Source organism: Gopherus flavomarginatus, chromosome 1 (genome assembly GCF_025201925.1).
Source record: "Gopherus flavomarginatus isolate rGopFla2 chromosome 1, rGopFla2.mat.asm, whole genome shotgun sequence".
NCBI classification, from domain to species: domain Eukaryota; kingdom Metazoa; phylum Chordata; order Testudines; family Testudinidae; genus Gopherus; species Gopherus flavomarginatus.
In genome coordinates this window covers 45860889-45886320 of record NC_066617.1, presented here as the reverse complement: position 1 = coordinate 45886320, position 25432 = coordinate 45860889, and the positions used below count along the sequence as shown (strand labels likewise).

Sequence of the window (25432 nt, the reverse complement as noted above, 5' to 3'; positions counted from 1 at the left end):
TACAACTACTTATGGTGCAGTTTCCTATCTGGAGGACCAGCAAATCTAAACTCTTGTAGGTCTCCCAACACAACTATAACAAAGACTCAATATACTTTTCACTTAGGACATCATATGAGCCTCTTCAAAACTCGTCTCATTTTCCCTTCTGTATAATATTTAAGGAAACCACAATCAATTTAAAGATCACACTTCTGTCTGATTTTTTATTGTTACTATAAAGGGAAAGATAAGAAAAATTTTTTTTCAGTTTATTTTCTGCAATTGACAGACTTTGGGGCAGTCATGTTTACTGTTTACTCTGTGTAGTTAGTTTTCCATGTTGTTTGTGTGGCTCTGTCACACAGTAACAGGAAGGAGAAAAACATTTAAAATAGGAACATGGCACTATAAAGCCAAAAAAAATTGACAGGGAAACTTAGGGCCAAGAGTAGCCCCAGAAAAATACTTGGAATTTATTTCTGAAAAGGAGTACTTTCAAGTTGATGGTGTGCCTTATTATTCTGCAACCCATGTTCTCATGAGAATACACAGTATTATGCCATTATAATACATTTATTTTCAAATTAGGGTAAGAACAAATATTGTATGAAATATACACTTACATTGCATGCTGTAGGGCAAAACATTTTAGCCCTGATATTACAAAGGTCACCCAAGACCCTGATAAATCAGAAGGCTATCCTGAAACCTGAAATAAATTTCAAAGGCAACAGCATCCAGTCTAATCTAATAGTCTAAACTCATTTTTGAAGGGCAAAAGTAAAAACACTGAGCGGAATATAGTAAATTCTTTTTAAAGTACATGTAAGTGCTTTATTGGTAAATATATAAAGTATATAAATTAAAATAAATCTGAATAAAATATACTACAATTAAAAATGAGCATTATTAGGTGGTTCAATAAAGAATGGCCTTTTTGTGGGGGGGGGAACAGAAAGGCATTCCAGATCAAATGGATTTTAATAAATCCGGGGTTCTAACGTGCTCTACGTCACACTGTGACTGCAAAGTGGTAATATGTATGAGAAATTCTTCATAAAACATGAAGAGTCTTGGCAGAATTTGTTTTTTATTTTTTATAATGTTCAGAGATAGAATCAATGTTTATTTTAAAGCATTTTTTCAATTTATATCTATTTAAATTTCACAGTTGCAAAGAAATTGGGAGGGCGACAATAATTATTTAATGACAGAAGACATTCATATTAAAAAAGTTAAAGCTTTATAAAGCATCAAAAACAAATTATCAACATCCCATCAAAATATACAAAGTAAATATGCTTAAATTCTAATACGTTCTCAAGAAGTATTTTTCTTACTTAGCTTATCTGTAACTTTTGATTACCTCTGATGGAAAATACTTTTTCGGCCATTTGTGTGTATACAGTGAAATCAATGTTTACCAATATTTACTGATAAAAATTTAATCCTTCCAAGCCTAAGTATAAAGTAAGGGTCTTCTTAGCACTAAGCCTGTTAAACTTTGTTATAAAAGTCAGTTCTACTATAAATTACAGTTTTACAGCAACAACAGGAGTGCTGAACAGATAACATCAGTGTCGGAGAGGTGTGAGAGTCAGAGTAACAATATTACAGACTAAACACCGAAATTCTTCTAGATGAATGTTTAAATATTTAATGTTAAAAAGTGCTTACAAACAGAGCAAAATAATTATCTTTGCAAATAAGAACAAATCTTTCTTGTATCTAAGGAAGAGATAGAGATGCTTTTAAACTTCAAAAGATGCATACTAAGAGCTAATCATCTGGATTCTTTAGTATCATTTTGTCTCTTGATATTCAAGGAAATGGAGAATGAATGCTGAATTTCAAACCAAGGAGCAATTTGATCAGATATTGTACACATTATTGAAAAGATTCTCTCAAATAAATAGAAATCTCAGGGAAAGCTAAAACCACACAAAAATAATAATCAAACAAAATATTCAGTGGAGTCACATGCTATTTCATGCCAATTAACAAAGTTGCTAACATGCCATCTTAATAAAAAGAAAAAAGCAATTGACCCAAGTAGTAGGGCTAATTAAATGAAATAACATAATTAAACACTTCTCAATATGTAATCAAAATTTATGGCTCTAAATGTTTCATAATGCTGTCTTTTTGCTTTCTAGAATCTGCTTTTCTATAAAAGTCTAATAAGTGTATTTATTTGCATAAGAGATATATACAGCGTGGATGTTAATTTGTTACTGATAGAAATCAGATATTCAATTAAAAATGTTAGGTGTGCAAAAAAACGCATAAACTTTCCATTTAATAGAACGCGTGCAGTTCAATTAAAAAAACAGTCTATCAATTCATGATGAAATTATACTCAAACATTCTATAAAGTCAATAACATTTTAATTCTGTACTCTACATTGCTACTTTATTACGTCATATTCATAGGATCAGCCTTTGAATTATTAACTATTTGATTTATCTGGTGTTTTAAAATGTATCTGTTGATACCTGATATGCAAAATTTAATCTGGAAGTTAATATATATTTATATATAGATATTTAGTCACATATGCAAGTTAGGTTGTTGGTTTTCTCCACTTAGATATACATCAGCATGTTTTGTCTGATAAATTGGATTGCTTTTTATAGTAAAATTACAGAATTAGTAGACGAAAGAAATGTAGGTGTAATATATTTATTATAATATGTTAGGATTTTAGTATATCATATCTTTACAGTTGGCCAAACTATTTGTTATGAGAAAATATTTAATATAAATCTAGACCCATTTTTGCTTCTAATGCAATTCTGATTTTCTTTGAACGTATTTGTAATTCGTAAGTATTTGCGGAGTAGTTTGGATGACTAATTTTTAAGATATGGGTAGTTCATTAATTTTTCACTTTAACTTCTCTATTCATTATTCATTCTTCTCGTGAAATTGGTCATCTAAATCATATGGAACATTGTCTCTGCTCCCTGATTGGATGACTGAAACTTTTAAATGACTAACAAAATAATTTCCAGTACAAATTTTTGAATTTGCATCAATGATCATTCAGAATTCACAAACTTTTCCACAAGTATTCAACATGAACGTGCAATGTGAAGTGGCAGTCAGAAAGTCCAGTGCAGTCGACACGCCACAGAGTATAGAAATACGCTCATAGACCTTTTCCATGCTACTCTGACACATCCTCACCTGAAATACTACAACCTCTTCTGCACTGCTCACATTTTTGCCTTTAAGGTTGAATTTTGAACCTAAAATTATCAGACACAAATTTGGGAAAGGTGGTTTCCTCCTTAAAGCTCAAAGGTCAGACAGCATATGGGAAAAAAGTGATTTAAAAAAAAAAAACCTCATGGTTTTTAAGCCAATATCATGATTTGGGGTGCTGATCAATGATTGATAATACTGATTCTAGTACCCTCCCCTCATTTCTCTCACCAAAATCCCAATACTGCCCCCCGGATCCTTCTCCCCAGCATCAGAACAGTCGCAGATGGCAGTTTTGGACTCACAAACTTCCCATGGTTTATCACAGAACTTTCCATCTGACAAACCAGAGGAAGTTTGTCTGAACCAGGGGTTGGTTCAATAATGGAACACACTTGCCAGAGGAGTTTACCTGCCAGTATTCCTCATGTCTCAGTCCCTAAAAGACACATGGCAGGAAGATTGAACGGGGTCATTTCAATCTCTTGCTTCTGTGATAGTGCCCACAAAAAGATTTTTTTATACTGTTTCACTCACTTTCCCCCCTCATTTATGAACAAAACCTCACCCTGTCATACACAGCCCCAGAGATGGAAAAAAAGGTTATTGAGAACATATACAAGCACAAACACAAACATATAAACAATTTAAAACTGTATTCTAGATTTTCCGTTACTGGTGACTTTAGATATGCTGAGAAAATTCTTAAAAGTACATGTGCATAGTTGTTCAATCATAACTTGAAAAAAAGTCACATTTCAGTGTGAACTTATGGTACAGAGCTCATTCTGATGGCATTACTACAGAGAAAATATATTTCTGTTGGGAAGTGCACTGCCAGATTACCAAGGTGATGCCACTATGATACATTTCTTTGTGATGTGAGATTTCCATGAGGACCTTGTGAAAATGTTACAGCGTGCAATTGCCAATAACATTGGAATATAACACCATATGAACTATCTAAAAAGACTTCATTGTGATCAACACATTATTTCGGCAAAACAATAGCAGCACAAGACCATGGGGACTCTGTTACCACATCTAAAGAGAATGAAATAATGTCACTGGAATTATGTTACTGTGGAAATAAAACCCGTAACACTGAACTAAAATAATTGTTAAAATACTGTGAAGAATCTCACATAATATCACAAAAAAGCTAGGAAATTCTTAGTCATATCACCTGTACATTTTAGTCCTAGTGTTCATAAGTACAGAAGCACTATGAGCTACTATGAGCCGAAATCTACCTTCAGATTCAATGCAGTTACAAATTTTATAAGACATGGAAGGATGTATGCCCACATATCTAAGAGCAACACCAGGTCTATGGTGTGTAAACTGATCCACTATTTTCTGAGTTCGAGAGAGAAAATTAAGAATTAAGACGTACCATTAGCCTTTACAATTAATGATGTTGTCCTGATTTAATTAGTGTGCTTGAATCTGGGTGGGTTTATTTTCCGTGACACAAAATTGGGTGAATTTTATGTTCGGGCAAGTGACAGACAGTGCAAGTGAGGATGTGGCACAATGCAAATCTCTCTGCAGTTAACAGAAACTCTCTATGAAAAGAATGCCAGGTCCTAAAAACCACTTGTAATTTGGGGTGAATGTCAGGTGGGGAAACTGGTATTTAAATGTTATGCCACACAAAATGTTTTATAGGATCTATATTGAATTCAAGTCAGATCACCTGGAGAAAAAGGCTAATAAATAACCACAGCATCACCTAGCTCTCTCCACATTATTAACATGGATAATATACTTAATATATAAACAGAATAACTCAAATACAAAAACAATCTAAAAATGTTCTCATTGTGATAGGCCCTGGCTACACTTGGAGGTCTGCACCGCTGGCAGTTAAAGCTGTCTTCGTACAGCTGTGTAGGGAAAGCGCTGGAGTGTGGCCACACTGATAGCTACCAGTGATGCAGTGTGGCCACATTTGCAGCGCTGTTGGGAGTGGTGCATTATGGGCAGCTATCCCACAGAAAACCTCATCCCATTTTGGCGCCGTGGGTTGTGGGAAGGGGACGGAAGGGTGCAGGTCATTCTGCTTCCCGTCCCAACGCCCCGTGATGCATCGCTTTGCATCCCAGCAGTCCCTGTTTTTCCATCCATATTTGGCACCATTGTGACTCTTCCAACAGTTTCTGTGCAGCGCGATTTCTGTGGGAAATGGAGCCCGAACTGCTGAGGACTTTGCTGATGAGTGTCGCCAGCACACCACGTTTGGCAGTTGAGCTATTTCTTCAGCTCCAAAGTGACAGTGAGGAGTCCGACGATGATATCGAGTCGCCTGACGCGTGTGACACTAAATTGCTTGTGGCAGTAACGGACATGCTCAGCACTATGGAACACCACTTTTGGGCTCGGGAAACAAGCACTGAGTGGTGGGATCACATCGTAATGGAAGTCTGGGATGACGAGCAGTGGCTGCAGAACTTTCGGATGAGAAAAGCCACTTTCATGGGACTGCGTGAGGAGCTCACCTCCACCCTGCGGCACAAGGACATGAGATTGAGAGCTGCCCTGCCGGTGGAGAAGCGGGTGGCTATTGCAGTGTGGAAGCTGGCAACTCCAGACAGCTACCGATCGGTCGGGAACCAGTTTGGAGTGGGAAAGTCGATCGTTGGCATCGTGTTGATGCAAGTTTGCAGGGCCATTAATTGCATCCTGCTAAGAAGAACCGTGACTCTGGGGAACGGGCAGGACATTCTGGATGGGTTTGCACAAATGGGTTTCCTTAACTGTGGAGGGGCGATAGATGGGACGCATATTCCTATTCTAGCACCACCCCACCTAGCATCCGAGTACATTAATCGGAAGGGGTATTTCTCTGTGGTTCTCCAGGCGCTCGTGGATCACCGTGGCGTTTCACTGACTTTAACACAGGCTGGCCTGGAAAGGTGCATGATGCACACATCTTTCGGAACACTGGCCTGTTCAGGAAGCTGCAGGCAGGGACTTTTTTCCCAGACCGGATCACAGTAGAGGACGTTGAAATGCCCACTGTTATCCTTGGAGATCCCGCTTACCCGTTAATGCCTTGGCTCATGAAACCGTATACAGGGAAGCTTGACAAGAGCAAGGATCAGTTCAACTACAGGCTGAGCCGGTGCCGAATGACTGTGGAGTGTGCTTTTGGCCGTTTGAAAAGGCGCTGGTGATCTCTGTATGGGAAGCTAGACTTAGGGGAAAGCAGCATCCCTGTAGTTATATCCGCGTGCTGTACCCTCCATATTATTTGTGAAGGGAAGGGCGAAACATTCAGTCAGGCATTGACCTCTGAGGTTCAACCCCTGGAGGCTGAATTTGCACAGCCAGAGAGCAGGGCTACTAGAGAGGCCCAGCACAGGGCTTCAAGGATCAGGGATGCCTTGAGGGAGGAATCTGAGGCTGAAAACCAACAGTAATGTTTGGTGCCTTGCACGGGACTGAAGTGCAGTGGTTACAATGTTAGTAGGAATCTGTTTTTCCTAAGCTGATTTGCAGCGCCTGTTTCTTTCCTGGGCTAAGGCATCTTTGACTTTCTACAATAATAAAGACCGTTTTCAAAGCCAAGAATTCATTTATTGAAAATAAAATAACTTCATTGACAGACAGACAACATTTTGGGAACCTAAAAGGGCAGGGGGGTGTGGTGGTGAACTGTACAGTCACAGGTTTGAATATGTCCTGTCTGGAGTGCTGTGCAATGACTGCTGCACTTCAGGATGAAAATACTGCATGGTGATGGGGGTTGAGTGCAGAGGGTAAGGGTCTTGGTTCTCAGGGCTGGTTGGTGAACGTACAGGTGTTGGAGGCAGCTGGTGGAGGTAAGAACCTGGATGCTGGGGAAGGGGGTTTGGAGCTGACACTGGGGCACAAGGGAAAGAGCTTTGCGACGGGGGGGAGGGGGCGGTGCGGTAGTGCTCTGCCTGCATGGCTACGAGCGCCTGGATAGAGTCCGCTTGGCGCGCCAGGATGCTTATCAGCTGCTTTGTGCTTTTCTTCCTGGCCGCTGCATTTCTCTGGCGGATCCTGCTTTCCCTTTCCCTCCAGTCCTGCAGTTTTTTATTCTCTCTGGCAGAGTGATCCATAACTGTTTGCAGCAGGTCGTCTTTGCTTTTTCGCAGCTTCATCTGCAGGTTTTGGAGTCTTTGGGCTGCTGTTAACACGGGCAGCTGAGAACTCAAGGTCGCTTGTGGAAGGAAAAAAAGGCAACAGTTAACAGAGGCAGCATTGTTTATATCTCAGACGGTTATTCCCACACAGTGAAGGAGTTTACAGTCTTCACTTCAGCATAATTTTCTCATACCAAATAGAGCGCACATAAGCCACAGGAGCCCTGAAATGGTGAGTAAGGGGGACTGATTGCTTCAGGGCTCTACTGTCCTCGGGGTTACCGTGCGTTGGGGAAAGCAAACAGCTGTGGGGGGCACCTACACTGAACACTCTCCCAACATTTCCCACAGGAGTTAATCCTGGAAGATATCTCACTGCTGCGGGTCACCTGGGAAGAGCGGGAGGGTCTTCTACAGCAATGCGGACTCCGCCCTGGCCCCTATGCAGCTTGCCTGTGTGCAGCAATGGTCCCCCCACCCCTCGCGGCCAGTGGCGCGGACGCATTAGCCTGACTGGGACAAGGACCACAGTGGCTCTCCCTATAAACCTGTGGAAGCGCATTGCCCACGCTCTGGCTGAAACTTTTGAAGAGATTACCGAGGCCGATTACTGTGACATGATACACAACATCAATGGGCTATTCCACACCTAGGCATGCATGCATGCAGTCCTAACCCTCTCTCCTCTCCTGAAACATTTCCATCCTGAAAATAAAAGCCGCTTACCGGGAACCCGCTCCTCTGCTTGTCCTTCACCAAGTACCGACTGCTGGGACTGGCTGCCTTCCTCCTGGCTTGAGAAGAGCTCCTGGCTGCATGCTTCCTGGGACTCCAGGGTGTCTCCTCCCACCCCAGTACCCTCACTCTCGGTTTCCTCCTCCCCCCACCTCCACTTCACCCTCCCCGCTCTGAAGTGTCCATTGTGGTCCTAGGATTGGCAGTGGGGTCACCCCCAAGTATCGCGTCCAGTGCTTTGTAAAAACGGCTGGTCATGGGGGCAGCACCAGAGTGGCGGTTCCCCTCACGGGCTTTGCAATGGGCACTCCGCAGCTCCTTTACTTTAATCCTGCACTGCACCGCGTCCCAGTCATGGCCCCTTTCCATCATGGCTGGAGCGCAGCTGTGACTGCACAGCTTCCTCCCCCCAAACACTGATGAGGTCCATCAACTCGCCATTGCTCCATGCTGGGGCTCGTTTGGCGCGTGGAGGCATGGTCACCTGGAAAGAGTCACTGATTGCACTCCACACTTGGCTGAGCAAACAGGAAGGGGATTTTTAAAATTCCTGGGGCATTTAAAGGGCGGGTCACCTGAGGCCAGGGCAGTAGAGTTTGAATTGATGAGCAGAGTGGCTGAGCAGGCATTCTGGGATACCTCCGAATACCTCTGGAGGCCAATAACAGCGCTTTTGGTGGCCACACTGGTGGAGCAGCGCTGCACCACCAGCGCTGCAGTCATTATTCCCCTGGCAGAGGAGGAGTACAGCCAGCGCTGTAGCCTGGGAGATACAGCGCTGTATGTACCTTGCAAGTGTGGATGGTGAGTAAGTTGCAGCGCTGTAAAGCCACCACCAGCACTGCAACTCTCCAGTGTAGCCAAGGCCACAGTCCCACATCATGGTGAAATAACTATAAGGAATACTTGTGTCATGGATATGGTAATTAGGCCACCCTACTGTCACAGCCAGTTCCCCCTTCATTAATACAGACAGACTCCTCTTAGGAGGGAAGTTTTGAGACGACATTTAAAAAAGAGTTCAAATGACAGAAGAGTTTAAAAATATTGTACAATGCTGTAATATGTATAAAAATAGTGGCACAGCAGCACAGATGTGGCTTTGTTCTGAAAAGATTACGGTAGTCATATTTTGAATCCGTAGGTAATATTACAGAGTACTAGTCCCTTTTTTAAAAATTAGAAATGGGTCTGAACAGTAAAGTTTAGATCTTGTTGTGAACTGACCTTTTCCACATTTATGGGGGGCTTTGTTAAATGGCACTTACTACACAGGAAAGGAAATGACTTTTCTTTGCTTTATTTCATGTGAACATGGTGACTAGCTAGCCTATTCAGCTGTCTTTCCAGCAATTACCTAGCCAGATGGACATATTTTGCAATCGCATAACATCATGTTTCCTTTTTTTCTTTTTTTAAAAGTAATATATTCAACAACCAAAGCCCTGAGTCTGTTTCCCCTGGCTTTTTCAATAATAACTTGTGATATGTAAATGAAGCTCCAAATGAAGATAGCGCTCTAGAACGAAAGCCAATTGCAGGTTACATCTGGTCTGAGATTGTCACAACTACGTGTACAGGCTGCCCAGTTTTATATCTAGCTGCAGGTTCTGTCAAATGAAAATATTATGAAGTAATTTGCTCTTTCAAATTATTACCATGATAAGCTGTTTTTATTAAACAACTTTAAAACATTTGGGTTTTAGACATTAAGGGTTCTCTGATGAGCACATAACTTTCACTAATGGCAACTGGCAACATGCAATTTGGATTTTACTCTTCATTTTTATTAAAGGTCTGCTACTGCAAACAATCATGAATATGAGTGCAACTATTCACCCAAGAGAGAGTTTGCAGGATTGGCCCTCGTATTCTCAGGAGCAATAGTAATTTTTCTTAAAAGACTATGAAAACATTAATCTTTTATCTTTGAAGAAATGCTAACACTGGTACCGGGGGTGGGGAGGAAGGTGCGGGCGGGAGAGCGAGGAATGGTGCTTTGGTGGGACTGGTAGCAGCACAGACAATCCTACTTGGGGACAGGAGTCTTTGTTGGTGTGTTGGTGCTTTTGTGCTTCCCTTCCCCATCTCTTCTTTCCTTATGGCGAGGAAGAAAAGCTGCATGCCTCATCTGAATGCTGGGGCTTGTCTTGCCCACTGCTGCTGTCATTAATGGTGAGGATGGGATCAGGTGATTGGCTCTCATCCAGTGGTAGCTGAGGGGAAGGGGAGTGAATACATTTTACTTCCTTTTATCAGCCCTACCCTAAACTTCAATGCTAGATCTTCTGTGATATCCAGGGCTCAGCCAATCGCCAGATCCAGAGTCTGAAAAAAATTAGCAAACGGCTGCTGATTTTTCACTTCTCTCTAGGCATCCAAGAAGTTTGGTTAGGTGAGGGGGGCAGGGTTAAAGTTAAAATATCACAACTATAGCTGTCCAGAAAGATTAATTGGAACAGTTTTCTATCAGAAAATGTAGCTCTGTCAAAATCAAAATAATTTGCAATATCGTTTCAATTTCACCAAAATTTCCTTTTAATAGGAAGGGGGGGAAAAAGGAAAATAGTAGCAACAACATCAAAAGGGATCCATTTTGATATTTTTCTTTCAAAACAACTTTTTGTTTAGATTTTTATTTTGTACTTTAGTGTATGTGTGGGGGGGGGGGGGAAGGAGGAGGCACAGTTTTTGGTGGAGGAAGGGAGGGGATAAGGACCCAGTCAGGGTCCTTTGGTAGGGCTGAAGGTGAGAGGGCATGACCATAGCCCTCAACCTCAAGTTCATAAACACATCAGAGGCCACTGATGGCAGTTTGAGATCTACTCTGGAAGAACTCCATCTGGTAGTTTAGGGTGGCTTATCCCAAATATTTATGACTTGTTGAATAAACTTTTGGCTTGTGCATTTAACCACATTTGATGCCCGGGTCCCACTGTTTTTCCATGTTCACATCCATACTGAAACTTCAGTCATATAAAAATATCATAACAGAACTCTTTGTTCAAGGTCTGGTTTTACTATGGAAAATATCAATGTAAAAATGGCAGCTTACTCAACAGATGCTAGCAGTGAATATTAAGAGTGACATATAATTAATAATAATAGCTTCAAATACATTAGAAGCAAGAGGAAGACCAAAGACAGGGTATACCCATTACTCAGTGGGTGGAGGGTGGAGAACAATAACAGAATAACTGAAAATGTACAAATGTCAGAAGTGCTAAATTACTTTGTTTCAGTTTTCACAAAAAAGTTTAGTAGTGATTGGAAGTCTAGCACAGTGAATGCCAGTGAAAATGAGGTAGGATCAGAGGCTAAAATAAGGAAAGAATAAGTTAAAAATTACTTAGACAAGTTACATGTCTTCAAGTCTCCAGGGCCTGATGAAAAACATCCTAAAATACTAAAGGAGCTGACTGAGGAGATAGCTGAGCCATTACTAATTATCATCGAAAAATCATGGAACGCAGGTGAGATTTCAGAGGACTGGAAAAGCGCAAATATAATGACAATTTATAAAAAGGGTAATAAGGACAACAAATGAAATCACAGACCAGTCAACTTAACTTCTGTACCCAGACAGATAATAGAGCAAATAATTAAGCAATCAATTTTCAGACACCCAGAAGATAAAAAGATGATCGGTAACAGTCACCATCGATTTGTCAAGAACAAATCATGTCAAACCAACCTAGCAGCTTTCTTTGACAGTGTAACAAGCAATTGGGGGAGGGGGGGAGTGGTCGCTGTGGTATATCTTGACTTTATTAAGGTTTTTTATACTGTATCACATAATTGTCTCAAACAAACTAGGGAAATACAACCTAGAATCTGATGGAGCTACTTTAAGGTAGTGCATAAATGGCGGGAAAATTGATCCCAGAGAGTAGTTATCAGTCATTCACAATCAAGCTGAAAGGGCATATCAAGTGGGGTCCTGCAGGATGAGTTCTGGGTCCCATTCTGTTCAATTTCTTAATCAGTGATTTAGATAATGGCAGAGACAGGACACTTATAAAATCTGCGGATGATACCAAGCTGGGAGGGTTGCAAGTGCTTTGGAGGATAGGATTAAAATTCAAAATGATCTGATAAATTGGAGAAATGGTCTGAAGAAAATACATGGAATTCAGTAAGGACAAATGCAAAGTACTGCACTTAGGAAAGACCAATCAGTGTCACACACGCAAAATGGGAAATGACTGCCTAGGAAGGAGTACTGCGGAAAGAAATCTGTGGGCTATAGTAACTCACAAGCTAAATAGGAGTCAACAGTGTAACTAGGGCTGGCACCAGCATTCCAAGTAGGTGCTTGGGGCGGCAATCTGCAAGGGGCGGGCAGTCTGTGCGTTTTTGCTCCCAAGCAGCGCGCCAAATTGCTGCCACAGCGATCTGGGGCAGTTCATATGTCATTATGGCAGCACGTGCATTTCCGCGGTGGCAGCAATTCAGCGGCAGCTTCTATGTTCAGCTGTCTGCGGTGGCGCAGCTTCTGTCTTCCAGCTGAAGACAGAAGCTGCCGCCAAATTGCCGCCACTGCGGAAACACGCGTGCTGCCCTAACAGCGCATGGACTGCCCCCGCCGTCTGCGGCAGGGCTGCCCAGAGGATTCAGGGAGTCTGGGGCAAAGCATTTTGGGGGCCCCTTCCATAAAAAAAAGTTGCAATACTATAGAATACCATATTCTTGTGGGGGGCCCTGTGGGGCCCGGGGAAAATTGTCCCACTTGCCCCCCTCCCCTCCCCGGGCAGCCCTGGTCCACGGCAGCAATTCAGCGCGCTGCTTGCCAGCCCTGAGCGTAACACTCTTGCAAGGAAAAAAAAAAAAAAAGAAAGCAAACATCATTCTGTATTAGCAGGAGTGTTGTAAGCAAGACACAAGAAGTAATTCTTCCACTCTGCTTTGTCTGATTTGGCCTCAACTGGAGTATTGTGTCCAGTTCGGTGCGCCACATTTCAAGAAAGATGTAGACAAAACGGAGAAAGTTCAGAAAAGAGCAATACAAATGATTAAAGATATAGAAAACATGACCCATGAGGAAAGACTGAAAAACTGGGTTTGTTTAGTCTGTAGAAAAGAAGACTGAGGGTGGACATGATAGTTTTCAAGTACATAAAATGTTGTTACAAGGAGAAGGGAGAAAAATTGTTCTCCTTAACCTCTGAGGATAGGACAAGAAGCAACGGGCTTAAATTGCAGCAAGTGCAGTTTTGGTTGGACATTAGGAAAAACTTCCTAACTGTCAGGATAGTAAAACACTGGGATAAATTGCCTAGAGAGGTTGCAGAATCTCCATCTTTGGAGATTTATAAGAGCAGGTTAGACAAACACTTGTTTGGGAGGGTCTAGATAATACTTAAGTCATGTATTGAGTGCATGGGACTGGACTAGAAGAACTCTCAGGGTCCCTTCCAGTCCTGTGAATCTATGATTTTACAATTGTGCTAATGAGCTTGGGCTAAGGGGCTGTTTAGTTGTGGTGTAGACATTTGGGCTCAGGCTGGAGCCCACAGCCTGAGATCAGGGACCGTTCCACCTCATAGGGTCTTAGAGCCCAGACTCCAGCTCAAGCCCTAACCTCTACACTGCAATTAAACATCCCCTGAGCCAGAGCCACATGAGCCCAAGTCAGTTGGCATGGGCCAGTCACAGGGTTTTAATTATAGCGTATACATACCCTTAAAGGCAAGACGTAGCAGATGGATGAAACAAATTAGGGAGGGAGGACAAGGCAAGGTAGCCACAACAAGAGCATGTTGTTCCAATAACTAGTGGTGTGCAGAGTTTCCAGGCAAATTCGTAAGTAGCAGTAATATTAACTCGTCTCCTGGTGATCATCTGGCAGAAATACACTGGTATTTCAACATAGGCGAGTCAAATTAAGATACAAAGAGGATAAAGTAGTGGGGCTATATGGATATTTTTCTGTGAGCTCTTCCGTGAATCATCAGTTATACTTGCATAAACTCACAGAAGGCAGTGAGGTTGAACAGGTGTCACTGAGAACATAATCTGAGGACAATGGGACTGTACTAATAAAAGTGAAACTTGATTATTCTGCGATGATATTCAAGAAGGAAATAACTCATCTTGACTTCAAAGACAAGGTTTTCAAAAGCATTCAGCTTTTCACTGAAAGACAGTAAAAATGAATCATCACATTGCCATTTTTAGAGATGTTTTTATCCCAGAGTAGAATCACATTTTAAACACTGTCCTTTGGTTATGCAGAGTTCTGAAACCATCCTCAGTTCTGCTACTTCAGTTAAAAACAAGCCATGAAAACATGAAAATCACATAATTGCACCAAATGATTCTAAGAAAAGAAATGACATTATCAGTTTTTTGAATATTAACCTTGCTTAACCCATAGATCTTTTTCACATAAGTGTGTTGTGGTTAAGCTAAGTGAGTTTGGATCTAAGTTTATAGCTCAGCTTTTGCAAATATTTCAGACTAATTACTGTGGAATGAATGAAGAATGACACTTAATTAGGAATACTTCTCTTGGCAATTAAAATGGCAGTGGCATATTACTAAGGTCTCCAAGATCCCCCATGCCTCCTCGCTAGCAATTACTGAAGGAAGCATTAAAAATCAAGCTCATAGCTATAATCTGTTCTCTGAGGATCGAGCAGCAGGATAAACACTTTTGCTTCTTCCTTCCCCAGCAATTTTGCATTTAAAGTCATCATCATTATCCAATCAATCATTAATGTAATTTTAACGCATCATTTGTCACGAAGTTCAATTTTCCATTTTTAATGTAATGGATTTCACTCAATTGATTTTGCAGAAATAGATAGAATTAAAATCATTTATACTAAGACAGAATTAACATATTAGCACATTTCTTAAATGTATCATTCTAGCATTTAGCACAACTTAAACCAGTGTGGCCACCAATACTTGTATGAAACATGCAGAAATATTAATGTCAACGTGTCAAACCATAGCATTTTGTGCTGTGGTAACATCAGAACTCACCAGACAAGCAGAGTGAGGCTAAATCAGTATTTGAAAGGGGGACCTCCAGAAAATACCTACAAGTTTCAGGAAGTGGAGTTAGCAGTTTAGTAGCAGACAATTTCATAACAATGGACCAGGCCTACCTGTGAAAGAGAGACTCCGCAAACACAAAGCGAGAGTAAAGCACAGGCACAATAGTCATGTATCTAGGGCCCCCACTCCTGGAGATATACAATGATATCAGAATCTCAGCTTTCACTGTGGAAAATTAAAATTATGATCCTAGCTCTCCTAGTTGCCCCCTTCCCCCTCCAAAAAAAGTCTAATTATGTGATCTGATTATAACAGATACAGCTGTGTCTGCCTAAGTGTTCAGAGACCCTAAAACAGTATCTCTGAGAGGTGTGAACTGCCCCCTTCATCTTAATGGCTTAACTCTGAAGCATGCTGTTAACACCACTCCAGCAGAGGGCTGTGTGAGCAGGGGCCCTCATTGCCACTAGCCTATTATGGTTCCACTAGGGTGGTGTTGGCAGGGGTCCTCTATATAGAGTCCTTTGTTCAGATAGTGATGGTAGTGGGGGAGGAGAGGCGGAGCTGAATCCTCTCCCTTCTGGGACAGATCCTCACCCACCAGAAGATATGGAATGGGAGTTGTGGTCAGGGGACATACCAGCCTGCCCAAAGAGAAGTGGTGGCAGCCCCCAATCTCTACCAGCCCAATAGCCAGTTCATGTGGGCAGCCTTTTTCACTAACACCTCATGGAGAAGTGGAATATGGCAGTGGGCAGGCCTTGGGGGCCTTCATGTGGGGCGTGTGTACATCTGACATTGGGTGAAGGCCTCATGAACTAATGACCTGCCACCAGAATTCTGAGAGTGCTTGTTACCCCTAACCAAAGTAACTGAAGGAGGAACACACTGTATGCTGGAACTTCTTCTCTGAGAACTGAATATTCAGACATGTTTTGAGACCGTACTCCGTTTGCTCTACTTATGAGCTAAGACTTCTTGTTTAAAAGACTACTGGAAACCTCTGGAAACCTTCTGAAACAGCCTGGTTAATTTTCCATGGACTAAGAAAATATAAAACCTCGAGCAATCCTGAGGGGCCTTTTTTGTTGTTTAGTTTTGTTGCTCTGTGTCTGTACTTTTCCTTCTTACTGCTGCAGGTTACAGGTCTACTCAGTGTAAAGGTTATTGAACATAAGACCATGATGTTTCTTGGATTTAACACACCCCAGAGTCTTGAGTTTGGTCTTTGCCTGATCATCTCTCTGTTGATTTCCATTATCCGGAGAGAAATAAAAAAGCTATCTGAAAAGCAAACCTTCTTCTCTGATCCAATTTCTCCTAAAGTGCAGCAGGAACTTTGGCCTGAAGCTAATGGCAAACACTACGTACCACCCACTTGACTATAAAAAAGAATATTGCACTGAATCTATTTTATTGCCTTTTCCTTCTCCTTCCCTTTCATGGGTATATCTTCTTATGTATGTATCTGATTGAGAGAATTGACTTGACCAAACTAACACCTTTGTGAAAAAAGTTGAGAAAGTTCTGAGACTTCAACCTAATTACGATTTACATCATTTTTTAAAAGTGTGGTTTAGGAAGAAAAGCTGGCTTTTGCATTGCAATTTCTCCCTGAATGTTTAAGTAAATAAAGACAGAATTGTTGACCTTATAACTCTCTTTATCCAAGGCCTCTGCCCAGAGCCTGCTAAATTAGTTTACACTGTTGGTGTCCTATTGGACTCCCTCAGCATGATCAAATAGCCCTGGCTGAAAATTAAGCCGCCTCCTCTCTGTAGCTAGTCAGAAAAATGTGGCCCAAAGTATCAGAGTCAGAGCTGACTATGGTGAGCCATGAATTCTTGACCTCAGGGCTGGATTATTATAACTTGTAGCTAAGAATAAGACTTCCTACCTTGAAAAAAGCTCCAAATGGTATAGAAAGTAGAAGCTTGAGACTGTTAGATAAAACAGGTCACTGCGAGCACATCACCTTGGTGCTCTGTTCTGAGTATTATCTCTGTTGAATATAGAGGCCACTTTAGTGGGAAGAATTACTGAAAGGGAAGAACTGAAAAACTCATGCATCAATTGCTGGAGAAGGTCCCTTCTCTTTTCTCTGCCTAGTCCCAAAGCCTCAATTTACTTACACTCCATAGTGCACGGAAGTAATATATACCTACTATTTATCTATTTTGTGCAGTGCTCAGATTCCATGGTGACAGATGGTATAGAAGGATCTAGATAAATATACATGAAGGATTGTGATTAACTAATATACAGAACTGTTTTGCATTTCAAAACAATATTATTTAGGAACTCTGCGATTGTTATGGTTGTAAGACAAGTATGCATTTACCAAAGAAAGGGCATGCTAGTTCTTTTTGCGTGATACAACAAAATTCCAGTCATATAAAATAATAGCACGCTTGTGCCATCTGTCCATAATTCTGGGAGGGAAGGGATAATGAAAGACTTCCTTCTAGCCTCAAAAGTCAATTAGCACAGGAAACCCTAGTATATTCTTAAACTCTGCCCCTGCTTACTTTCACATCTTTTAATAGAAGATTATTTGAAACGATACACAGATATGGGTCATACTGAAAGGTGAACTGTCAGGCTAGAAAAAGGTTACTAGTGGAGTTCCTCAGGGATTGGTTTTGGGACCAATCTTGTTTAATCTTTTTATTACTGACCTTGGCACAAAAAGTGGGAATGTGCTAATAAAGTTTGCGGATGACACAAAGCTGGGAGGTATTGCTACTATTAATTATGATTTGTAACCTGTCCTTTAAATCGGCTTCTGTATCCCACGACTGGGAGATAGCTAATATAACACCAATATTTAAAAAGGGCTTTAGAGGTAATACTGGCATTATAGACTGGTAAGTCTAATGTCAGTACCGGACAAATTAGTTGAAACAATAGTAAAAAATAAAACTTTCAGACACATAGCAGAACATAAATTGTTGGGCAAAAGTCAACATGGTTTCTGTAAAGGGAAATCATGTCTTACTAACTTATTAGAGTTCTTTGAAGGGGTCAACAAACATTTGGACAAGGGGGATCCAGTGGACATAGTCTACTTAGATTTCCAGAAAGTCTTTGACAAGGTCTCTCGCCAAAGACTTTTATGTAAATTAAGTTGCCATGGGATAAGAGGGAAGATCCTTTCGTGGACTGAGAACTGATTAAAAGACAGGAAACAACGAGTAGGAATAAATGGTAAATTTTCACAATGAAGAGGGATAACTAGTGGTGTTCCCGAAGGGTCAGTCCTAGGACAAATCCCATTCAACTTATTCATAAATGATCTGGAGAAAGGGATAAACAGTGAGGTGGCAAAGTTTGCAGATGATACTAAACTGCTCAAGATAGTTAAGACCATAGCAGACTGTGAAGAACTTCAAAAAGATCTCACAAAACTAAGTGACTGGGCAACAAAATGGCAAATGACATTTACTGTGGATAAATGTGAAGTAATGCACATTGGAAAAAATAACTCCAACTATACAAACAATATGATGGGGGCTAATTTAGTTACCACTAATCTTGAAGTCCTCGTGGATAGTTCTCTGAAGACATTCATGCAGTGTGCAGTAGCAGTCAAAAAAGTAAACAGGATGTTAGGAATCATTTAAAAAGGGATAGAGAATAAGACAGAGAATATATTATTGTCCTTATATAAATCCATAGTACGCCCACATACTGCGTACTGATGTGGTCTACTCATCTCAAAAAAAAATACTGGCATTAGAAAAGGTTCAGAGAAGGGCAACTAAAATGATTAGGGGTTTGGAGAGGGTCCCATATGAGGAGAGATTAAAGAGGCTAGGACTTTTCAGCTCGGAAAAGAGGAGACTAAGGGGGGATATGATAGAGGTAGATAAAATCATGAGTGGAGAAAGTGAAAAAGGAGAAGTTATCTACTTGTTCCCATAATATAAGAACTAGGGGCCACCAAAGGAAATTAATGGGCAGCAGGTTTAAAACAAATAAAAGGAAGTTCTTCTTCACACAGTCAACCTGTGGAACTCCTTGCCTGAGGATATTGTGAAGGCTAGGACTATAACAGGGTTTAAAAGAGAACTAGATAAATTCATGGAGGTTAAGTCCATTAATGGCTATTAGCCAGGATGGGTAAGGAATAGTGTCCCTAGCCTCTATTTGTCAGAGGGTGGAGATGGATGGCAGGAGAGAGATCACTTGATCATTCCTGTTAGGTTCACTCCCTCTGGGGCACCTGGCATTGGCCACTGTCGGTAGACAGGATACTGGGCTGCATGGACCTTTGGTCTGACCCAATATGGCCATTCTTATGTTCTTAACACTAGTTGTAGTGCTCTGAGGCACTCTGTTATCATTGTGTTGAGGAGTGCCTATTTATTAAAAAGGAAATGTATGTATAAATAATGTTAAGATTACTAAAACTGACAAAAGCCAGAATATGCAGTATTAATGTCAACTTCCAACAGTCCACTTACACGTAGGCATTAAAATAAGAACAGGTATTAGGGATGGAGTACAAACTATTACTTTCAATTATTTTAAATTTTTGTTGGCTTATGTCATAATATAGTTTGTTTAAATACTTCTGAATACTTAATTTCACTCTATAAAAGAGAGAAAATTCTTTGGTGAAAGTTTTTCAAATGTGTGCCATTGTCAGTCACATCTCATCCACTCTACCAATAATATCAGGCTCAGTGCACTATTCGCCTGCTTCCCTGTCAAATGTCTCAGGGCCTTTTTGCATGTCACACTCTGTTCAAATCTTAGTAATTCCTAGCTCCTACATAGCACTTCCCATCTATAGATCTCAAAGTGCTTTACAAAGGTGGTAAATATCATTATCCCATTTTACAAATGGGGAAACTGAGGCACATGGGGTGAAATGACTTACCCAAATTTACCCAGCCTGATATTCGCAAAGCTGGGGCTAGAATCCGTATCTCTCAAATCACAGTCCAATGTTGCATCTACTAGGCAACACTACACTACCAAAGTTCTGGCCCACCAAGACATTCCCTTCTCCTCATTCAAATCCCTTCTATAGAACTTGCTTCTTTGTCAATCCCTGGTGGGCATCTACAACAATATTGAGTTATTAAACCCAAATTCTGAACTACCAAGATGGGCACATTCTAAACTTAGTAAACATGTGATTGCAATGCTGTTGCCCTTATCTCTTCATCATATCCCCCTTACTGCATACCCCACATACTTGCTGGGTTACACCCCTAAGATTAAATTAACCTCTTCAGGGCAAGGCCATGTGCCATTAACACTGACCTAGAGAGACCTTCTCTAGCAGTGGAGATTCCTTCTCCTGTATCTTCCCAGTGCCCAGATCAGCTATTTGGGCTGGACTTTAGCAGGCAGATTTCAGCTCAGGTTTGTGTATCACTGAATTTACATCTATTTGATGAACACTTTTGCAGTTCTCTTGATACCATACTAGGATATGTTATGCAAGAAAATATCAGAGAAGGATCCTGTGAGACTGAAAACTACAGCTATGAGAGCATGTATCTTTAGGGCAACAGAAATAATCAATTAGCAACTATAGGTTAATAATCCTCCCCACAAATTTTAGAAATGTCTCATGAGAAGATGCTGACCAGGACTAGCTCCATAATGCAAATGTATATCTTGAGAAACAAGCACAATATGTGCCATATTTTGTTTTAGCTAAACATAGGGATTTGATCTTTCTGATGTCATTATGTGGAAATTTGAATGTCTGCCCAGGAGTACTGTTATGAGATAAATACACAACGTGCCAGACAGATTGTGCTTGGGGCAGCAAAGGCTGTAAATAACAACAGATCATTTATTAACTTTCTGAAATATTATATACAAATTTCAATACTTATCAGTGACAAGTGGTTAGGACTCCTGGGACCATTAACAGATATTTATGGCAGTTTGCAATTATATTCAGTTTCACTGAGACCCCTGAATTCTCAAAAACATCTTCAGATTCCCCCAGCAACCCTTCTGCTTTCCACAGAGTGGCACTGTTTCTGGTGGAAAATAAAAACAAACCATCCATATCTGTATCTAGTAAGAAAGATCTGTTGCAGCTAATTTCAGAATACGTGTTAACAGTTTTCTGTTGAAAAATATCTTTCACAATCCTCGGGGTTTCCACATGAAACTCACCCAATATTACTTACTAAACACAGAAGAGGTGGGCCAGTGAGTGACAATTCCAGAAGATATGTTCAGAGAATCAGAATAATAGGGTAAGTAATGCTCTGAAGATATCCTATCTAGGGTTCATACCAGTGATGAGCTGCCAAAATATTAACAACCAGTTCCCTCCTCCTCACCCCATGAGGGGGTCATGCCCCCCCCCCGGGACTCCTGCCCCATCCAACCCCCCACGATCCTTGACAGCCCCCCCCCCCGACAGCTGCCCCATCCACCCCCCTTCCCTGTCCCTGACTGCCCCCTGCTGCCCCACCCAACCCCTGCTCCTTCCTGGCTGCCCCCCCGGGACCCTTGCCCTCATTCAATCCCCCTGTTCCCTGCCCTCTGACCGCCCTGACACTAATCCACCCCCCCCAACTCCTCTGTCCTCTAACACCCCTTCCATGCTCCCTGCCCCCTTACTGCGCTGCCTGGAGATGAGGGCCAGGCCAGGGCCGGGCTGGGCAGCTTCGCTGGGGTTGGGACCGGAGCCGGGGTGCTCGGCTGGGGCCGGAGTTGGGGCGCCCAGCTGGCCGGAGCCAGGCCAGAGCCGCGACGCTTGGGGATGGGGTCGGGGGCCAGGCCGGAGCCGTGCAGCGCCTGGAGCCCTCCTCGCATCCCCGCCTCCAGCCCCAACTGACCTGCAGGAAGCCGCTGCTTCCTTCTCAGCTCTCCCAGGCTTCACGTGCGAACAGCTGATTCATGGGAAGCCGGGGAGAGGGAGGAGAAGCCTCAGGAGCATTTAGGCAGAGGTGGAGGCAAAGGTGGAGTGAGGTGAGCTGGGGCCAGGGGAAGGGCAGGGAGCTGCTGGGGCTTTTGTTAAATTTAAAAACCCTTTTCGAACCAGTTGTCCCTAGCGGGACAACTGTTTCTAAAAGGGCTTCTAAATTTAACAACCGGTTCCCGCGAACCGGTGGGAACCAGCTCCAGCTCACCACTGGTTCTTACTACTGAAGAGAATGAATTGTAAAGATGTCCCAAAAGGAAAATGAGAGCAAAGATGCAACACGCCGCAACAATATGGCCAATGCCAATAACACAAAAAGTGAGGGAGTTTTGCACAGTTTTTATATATAATTACATACACACACACAAACACAGATGACCAAGAAACCTCTTTAAAATTCAGCATTAAGAATGACAATCAAAAGTCTGTAGAATCAGAGAGGAATCCAGGAAAAAAAACATGGGAGAACTGATAAGGGACATCTCAAGAAAAAGCAAAACTATATTTAGGGGATGAAAGTTTTGCCTCCTGTATCTTGGAAAAAATTTCTGGAGTGCTGAGACAGAAATGCAATATCCAATTCAAGCAGTAATGCTTTGTAAACATAACGCTGTTTGGGTTTTGATTTCTAAATCTTGTTTTTATTCTTTTCCCTTTTAGATAAGCCTATTGAATATTATTTGTTCTGCATTTATTTCTTGAACAAGTTACTTGTAAAAATTTCACTGTGCCTCTTTTCATTCTAAACTGACAGCAACAGAGCAATACCTTCTATTAGCCACTAGGCTATGCTAAAAGATAATTCAACTGATCCAAAATATTTCACTTGAAAAAATAATCCAAATTACAAATCCATCCATCCAGTCATGTAAAGATGTACATTAAAAGAGAACGTATTAGACAGAGGAAAGCTACTCAAATTATTAGGCAAAGACAGACAAATAGGACTGACTCATCTGCCTCAACAACCTCACACAATGAAGTGATGAGTTAGAAAGGGAAAGACCAAATTGGCACACGTGTCTTCAGTGTAATCACTTACACAGGCAATGTCTTTTCTAACTTAGCTATCACATCTTCATATAGCTAAACAGCTTTCAAAATAGGCTTTTTAGCATGTGATACATTTTGGCTCAGAAGTTTTTGGAAAATTTAAAATCATAATGGAAACATTTTAATAGAAATTTTAATAGAAGTAAAGCTCTAGCAAAATATGAACTTACTACCTTTGCAACATTGAGACAACACTTTACCTAGCAGGCTCTACAATCTTTGGCAAGTAGAAGGTGGCCACATTCCATGAATACAAGATAAACAGATTCTGAGTTATAGCAAAAAAGAATTAAAAAAAATGCACAAGTTACTAGTAGCTAGAGTTCTTCAAGAAGACTCTCACAAATCCACATTGCTGGGCTGCATTCACTTCAGACTGCACAGAACCTTCTGGCTAGTAGCATTTGTTGGGGTCAGGCACACGTGCTTGTGGCATCAAATGCGTGGATTAAGTGTGTAAAAAGGGGGAGGAGGGGAGGATTGGAATGTCCTTCAGTTTCTTCCACTCTTTCAAATATTCATTCAAGAATTTTTTTTTTAAATCAGAGTCAGAAGGCTGGGGTCTGGCCAACATGGGGTTCGGCGTAGCGCAGCCATGGGCTGCCTGGCATGGCCAGGGATTAACGGTTAATGTCAGTTAACCAGTAAGCCTAACGCTTACCAATTAACTGGCTAAGTGGTTAACATTTTACATCCCTATTTTTAACTTTTAAAAATAATTCCTTAGTTATTAAAAAAAGCCCCAAACCCTGTACCCCTCCTGTACCCAGATAGGTCAGTAGCAGATTTGGAACCTTTAGTTCCACCACACAGACCTCAGCTACGTGAGCTAATGGAGTAACTGATCTCAATACTAGATCATCATCCTATACATGGAAGCACTAAAGGGAGACGAGGCACACACTTTGCCAGTTGGTTTCCCAGATATTTTCTGAGAACAGAGTCATGGATTCTATTACAGGTTCTGAAGGGAAATGTTTTCTAGTCGGCACAGAGTCTTCTGCCTGGCCCTTTGCCCTCCCTCACCTTAAATCTTCACCCCTTCTGACCTGTCCCCTCCAACCTGTCCCCATCTACCCCACCCCTGGCCTATTCTTATTCCCTGTCCTATTCTCCTTGCCTACCCAGTCTCAGTTTTCACTTCTCAGATTTCTCACCCCTTCACACTCTCCTTGCCCAGCCAGTCCCAGTTCCCCCTTGCCAGCTCCTCACACAATGCATCTATCCCCTAATGCCCCAGGCTCCTGAGCTCGGTACCCTGGAACAACTGGCCCCAGTCTCCTTGCCTACGAATCCCGAGTCTCATTCTTTGAAACAACAGAATCATTTGGGCTGACATTTTCTCACACACACACACACACACACACACACACACACCATCCTGAGGCAGACACTTGTCATGTCATGGAAAATTTCAGGCCATACAGTTAAACTTTAGCAAAGTCATAAGGAACTGAAAACTGTGTTATATAATAGGAAATATGGGGCATCTTTAATAATAGGCAATGAGATCAGCCCCGTCTGAAATAAGCAAAATAGAGACAATAGGAAGTATTTTAGAAGAATTTAATAGCATACTTGATGCTAATTTATACAGTAATAATTAGAATCTACAATGGTGTTCTTTTTCTGTAAAGCACTTCTGCCTTTTGTTTGCATTGTGTAGGAAGATAAAAAATATGCCTGCCAAACACTTTGTAATACTTGTAATTGAAGCCTTTTCCTCTTCCAGGAGACATTATTATTTTTGCAGTTGGGATGGGAGATGCTGGCCATGTGTTTTTATATTTATATTCTTTTTATAATCCATTACACATAGCTCTAATGTAAGATCTAAAAACAGGAAAACGTTCCTAAATTGGTACTATAATGCAAATACCCTTAAACAGAAATACTGAACATGAGAGGATGGAAACTTTTTGTGTTACAAATAGCACCACATTCACATACAAAATGTATTTTATTTTAATGGAAATTGTGTGCTACCTAGATATCAAATATTTTTAAAATCATTATTAACTCTAAGCCTAACATTCAAGAACCGCTCTTTGTAAAGGGCATTGCACTTTTCACTCTGACATCTTAGGGCATGGCTACACTTGCAGTTGTAGAGCGCTGGGAGTTAAACCAGTCTTCGGAGACCACAGCAGGGAAAACGCTGCTGAGTGTTTACATTCTCAGCTGGAAGCGCACTCTTGTGGCCACATTAGCAGCTCTTGCAATGCCACAAAGAGCAGAGCATTGTGATAGCTATCCCAGCACGCAAGTGGCTGCAAGGTGCTTTTCAAATGCGGGGGGTGGGGTGGAGTGCGACAGGGCGTATGTTGTGTGTTTGTGGAGAGAGAGAGTAGGTTTTTGGGGGGTTGATAGCGTGTCAGCATGCTGTCTTGTAAGTTCAGACTGCAGCAAAAAAGACCCCCGCACCCCCAC

General features: G+C 41.6%; 1 protein-coding gene across 14 annotated transcripts in view; it reads right to left on the bottom strand.

The window, feature by feature from the left end:
* CADPS2 (calcium dependent secretion activator 2) overlaps positions 1-25432 on the bottom strand; it is a 591588-nt gene that overhangs the window by 247162 nt on the left and 318994 nt on the right. The window lies entirely within an intron of this gene.